We start from the raw sequence: 6,013 nt of genomic DNA, 5'->3' as shown, positions 1-6,013 counted from the left end.
TCATGGAGCTGGTGCAGGACCAGGCTTTGTTTCATTCTGCTGTGCATAGGGTCGCTATGAGTTGGACACAACTCGACAGCACCTAACAGTAATAGCAACAACAATAGACTGCTAAAAGAACTAACAAATCTGCCCTAGAAGAAGTGCAGCCAGAATGCTCCTTGGAAGTGAGAATGGCCAGGCTTCATCTCACCTACTTTGCTCATGTTATCAGAAGGGACCATTCCCTGGAGAAGGATGTCATGTTTGGTAAAGTGGAAGGTTGATGAAAGAGGGGAAGGTCCTCAACTAGATGGACTGACACAGTGGCTGTGGCAATGGGCTCGAGTACAGCAAAGATCACGGAGCTGGTGTGAGGCCGGGTGGTGTTTCGTTCTGCTGTGCATAGAGTCACTATGAGTCGGAGGCGACTCGACAACACCTAACAACAACAAAATAAAATAAGCCTACAACGCAGAAAAGAGGGAACCAGAGACATCAATTTGTAAATGATGATAGCTACAAAACAAAAATAGGGAATAAATGGTATAGTTAGAGAACTTCAACATGGAGAAGAAGTCAAGAAGATATCAAGATAGAACACACTTTTAGAACTTAGGAAGATAATAATAAACCACAGGGTAACCTCAAGGAAAATTATTAAACCTTATCACCAACAGAAAAAAGAAAATCAGACTCAGTAAACACTAAAACAACAGCAATGAAGAAAATTTGAGACCAAAATAAACTCAGCACAAAAAAAAAACATGTGGGATGCTCCATCCAGGGACAGATTATGGGGAAGTGGGCCCCTCAGGGTGGTGCACTGTGTCAGGGTTATATTACCTAACAAGCACGGTGTAAGTGACCCCTGTTCTTAGGTACATAAGCAAAATTTAAAAATGTTGGTAACCAGTAAGTAATCTTGTCATCCCATCAACGAATCAACAGCCAGTGATTATGGTGTGCTAGTTCAGACTCAAGCTCTGAAGTCGTATTATGGATGAAGATATTAAGAAATATGTAAGGATGCACCCCCAAATATTAACAGTGACTATCTTTGTGCTTTGGGTTAATGGGTGGTTTTTCTTTTTGTGTCCTCTTTATTCATCTGTATACAAGTGTTTTCCATATACTTAAATTTTTAACTAAGAAATTAGAACATTTTGTTAATGCGGGCATCCTTTGGGGATGGAAAGCTAAAAAGGGAGCATCTCTTGTGGGTGTGGGTGTGGGCCAGTGTACCTCTCAACTGCCTCCTTCCTGCAAAGTACACTTCTGAAGTCAGTGAATGTTGGGAAGGCTGAAGGACTGATGTCACAAATGAGGGAAGGAGGGGACAATTTGGGTCCATCACTTAAAGTCAAGCCTTACAGCTTTAAGACTCATGGCCTGGTTCTTGGACCAACAGCAAAGGCATCACCTGGAGCTTGTTGGAAATCTTGGGACACAACCCAGACATATTGATTGAGAATCTGCATTTTAACAACATCCCTTGGTGATTTGTAGACACATAAAAGTTTGAGAAGCATTGAGCAATAGTGGGGCGGTATAGTAAATTACCTGGTATGGCTTTTCTAGCCATCAGTCTTTGTAAACTCCGTGGTGGAATTTGCTGTGAGCAATTGAGGAGGTACTGATTGTTAAAGTTATCCACCTGGGGTATTTCTATTGCGAGTGGCATGAAGCAATCTTCTGGGAAGTTCGCTGGCTCTCAGGTATATAGAGTTCTGATGTTGGGATTGGTTAGTTTGCCACTCTGCCAGGCTCAAAAAGAGCCCTCCTAGAGGCAGAAGATATCTCTCACTGCCAGCTGGGAGAGGCGCAAGAGAGGCATTGCTGAGAGAGAGACATTCATTGCTGAGAGAGAGAAGTGAAAGACACACACTGCTGGGAGAGAGACTGAGAGAGACTGAGCTTGTTCCTGAACTTGAATTGTAGCCTGCTGTGCATAAGGCACTTGACTGCTAACCAGAAGGCTGGTGGTTCAAACCCACCAGCCATTCCTCGGAAGGAAGGTTAGGCAATCCTACTTCTGTAGTGATATCACCTCGGAAACCCAAGGAGGGGTCGCTATGAGTTGAGGCCAACTCAACGGCACATAACAACAACAACAAAAAGCTTCCTTAATAAGTTCCATAATCTGGGGGGATGGGGAACATGTGGAACAAAGAAGCCATCAACATCACACATACACACACACAAGCCCCCCCAGCAAATCAACAGCAGTAAATTTATACCTATTAATAATTACACTAAATATAAATGGATTAAATATACCAATCAAGTAACAGAGTAGCAGAATGAATAAGACATGGTCCATCAACATGCTGTCTACAGGACATATACAATAGACACAAAGAGAAAAATAAGCTAAAAATCAAAGAATGGAAAAACATATATCAAGCACATGGCAAGCAAAAGAGAGCAGGGGTGGCAATATTAATGTCTGATAAAATAGACTTTAAGACAAAAATCAGCAAAAGAGATAAGGAAGAGCATTAAATAATGATCAAAGGGTCATTCCAACAAGAGGACATAATGATAATACACATCTATCGTGGTGCAGTGCATTACTTGGATGGCTTTTCTAGCCATGGTCTTTGTGACTCCCACCAGATTACTGGATGGGACCATGCAAATAAGGTGTGTAAAACTCTGATGTTGGGATTGGTTAGTTTTGTTACTCTGCCAGGCTTAAAATGAGCCTTCCTAGAGGCAGATCTGGTAGCATAGTGGCTAAGGCACTTGACTGCTAACCAGAAGTCTGGCAGTTCAAACCCACCAGCCACTCCTCGGAAGGAAGATGGGGCAATCTACTTCCGTAGTGATACTGCCTTGGAAACCCAAGGAGGGGTTGTTATGAGTCGGGTCTGACTCGATAGCACACAACAACAACAACAGAGGCAGAAAGAAGGATCTCACTGCCATCAGGACAGAAGACCCGGAGGTGAAGTGGAACACATCCTTGGACCTGCACTGGACCTCCTTGGCATAGTCGCCACAGCAGAGACTGCCTGACTGAGATGACCCTGTTGAGAAATAAAGAAGCAAGACACAGAGCAGTGAGCTTGGCAGCCCCTGGAACAAGAAGGTTTGATGATGGAGTGGGGTGCACCTAAGTGTACCTATTGACAAGGGCTAAAAGAGGTTTGTATCACTTACCCAAGCAGGACAGAGGCCAGGCCAAAAGGCTAAGGCCCAGAGAGGCATGTCTGAGGGTGCACAGCAGAGGGGAGATTGTCATGACCAAAGAATTATATCCTGAATGTGTTCTTGAACCTGAATTGTAGCCTGTTATTTCCCTAATAAACCCCATAATTTTGAGTATTGTCTGTAAGTTCAGTGTGGCCACTGCAATGAATTGCTGAACCCAGTAAATAGTGAGTGCCATGGGAAGGACAGTTGGTGTCAGAGTTAGTAAAAAGATTGGAGGGTGGTGCCATGTCTGGCTTCATAGGAATAAACTGTGGGCTGCTGATGGTGACTCTGTTTCCCCCTCTCAAGGTTGGAGAAGATCAAAAGATGCCACCTGTATAAACTTTTTGCATTTATGCACCCAATGAAAGATTCCTAAAATACATAAATCAAGTTTGAACAGAACTGAAAGGAGAAACAGAAAACTCCACAATAATAGTTGGAGTCTTTAACACACCACTTTTGATGAAGGACAGAACAACTAGAAAGAAACTCAACAAACATACAGAGGATTTAAACAGCACAATCAACCAAGAAGACCTCATAGATACATACACACCCAACAGCAACGCAATATACTTTCTTTCTTTCTTTTTTTTTTTTTTTAATTGTGATCTTGGTGAAAGTTTACAGAGCAAATTCATTTTCCATACAACAGTTCTCATACATTTTGTTTCGTGAAAATGATTGCAATCCCCACAACACAAGATCTGTCTTCCCATTTCCTCCCTGTGATTAGCTTTTCCGTGTCCTTCTTTCCTACACATTCCTGCCCTCTGAGACAGCTCCCTGTGCAAATACTACACTTCTGATCTCCCATAGTTTATCATTCTAAGGAAAGTAACTGCATGGTGTAAATGTTCACCTTAGACGCCAGTCTATTGTGTGGCTGGAAGCCATGAGAATGAGTCCCATTCCACTCTCTAGGGGCCATTTTCTGAGGTTTCACCGGTTTCTATCAAACTAGTAAACCTGGTCTTTTATTGTATTTTATGTTTTTTCTCCCCCTCTATCCAAGATCTCCTATTTTGATCCCTTTCCAAGTAGTTGACAGTGGTAACCAGGCACTTTCTAGTTCTTCCGGTCTCAGGGTCATGTAGGCTGAGGTTCATATGGTCCACTACTCCCTTAATTGTTGCTGTATGTCTTTGGTTTTCTTCATTTTTCTTTGTTCCAGATGAGGGAGAGATCAGTTGTTGGATCTCAGTTGGCCACTTGCAGGCTTTTAAGACCCCAGTCACTACTCATGAAAGTAGGATGTATAACAGTGTTTTTGTGTATTGTGTTATGCCGATTGAGTTTGATGTCCCCTGTGATCATGGTCCCAAGCCTGTGGGTCCAGTGACTCATTCCCTCAGGATATTTGGCTGTGGCTAAGAATTCATCACAACTTTGCCCCATTAAGGAGCTCTGGTGGTATAGGGCCAAAGGCATTTTACTGCTAACCAGAAGGCTGGTGGTTCAAACCCACCATCCACTCCTCAGAAGGAAGGTTAGGCAATCTACTTCCATAGTGATATTACATTGGAAACCCAAGGAGGGGTCGCTATGAATCAGATCCGACTCCACGGCAGTGGGTTTGGTTTGCTTTGGTTTGACTTACAATGGTGGACTGATACAATATTTGTCCTTCTGTGATTGGCTTATTTCATTCAGCATATGTCCTCCAAGTTCATCCACAATATGAAGTGTTTCACAGATTCTACATTATTCTTTAGTGTTGCATAGTATTCTACTGTGTGTATGTCCCATAGTTTGGTTATCCATTCTTCCATTGATGTACACTTATGTTGTTCCTATCCCTTTGCTATTGTGAATAGTGTTGTGATGAACATAGGTGTCATATCTATTTGTATCCTGGCTCTCACTTCTTTAGGATATATACCTAGTAATGGGACTGATGCACCAAATGGTATTTCCATTTCCAACTTGTTAACAAACTGCCATACCAATTTTCACAATGGTTGTACCATTTTACAGTCCCATCAGCAGTGAATGAGATCCCCAGTCTCTCCACATTTGCCAGCATTTTCTGACTTATTGAACTTTGTTATTATTGCTGGGGTGAGATGGTATCTCATTACTGTTTCAACAAACATATGAAGAAATGCTCATGATCATTAGCCATTAAAGAGATGTAAATAAAATAACATTGAGATATCATCTCACCCCAACATTAATAGCAAAGTTCAATAAGACAGAAAACTACAAATGCTGGTGAAAGTGCAGAGACTGGAATACTCACACACAGCTGATGGGACTGTAAAATGGTACAATCACTGTGGAAAACAGTGTGACACTTCATTAAAAATTTGGAATTAGAAGTACCATATGATGCAGAAATCCCACTACAAGGTACATATCTTAGAGAAATGAGGGGCATGACACAAAGAGATATAAGCACAATCATGTTCTTTGCAGCCATATTCACAGCAGCAAAGATGGAAACAACCTAAGTGTCCATTAATGGATGAATGGATAAACAAATGTGGTAAATACACACAATGGACCACTGTGCTATGTTAAAGGATAATGATGAATCTGGGAAACACCTCATAACATGGACTAACTAGAGGACATGATGCTGAATGAAATTAATCAATAACAAAATGACAAATATTGTATGAGAACACTACTGTAAAAAGTCAAGAAAAGGATTACACAAAGAAAGAAACATTATTTGATGGTGAGCAGATGTGGGAGAATAAAGGAGGACAAATCATTAGCTAGAGAATAAAAAATAAATAAATAAATAAAACCCAAACTCACTGCCATTGAATTGGTCCTGACTCATAGTGACCCCTCCTTGGGTTTCCAAGGCAGTATCTCTACAGAA

Source organism: Orycteropus afer, unplaced genomic scaffold (genome assembly GCF_000298275.1).
Source record: "Orycteropus afer afer isolate SDZICR_OR568_19922 unplaced genomic scaffold, OryAfe1.0 scaffold00470, whole genome shotgun sequence".
Taxonomy (NCBI): Eukaryota; Metazoa; Chordata; class Mammalia; order Tubulidentata; family Orycteropodidae; genus Orycteropus; species Orycteropus afer.
Note: the sequence above shows the minus strand (reverse complement) of the source record.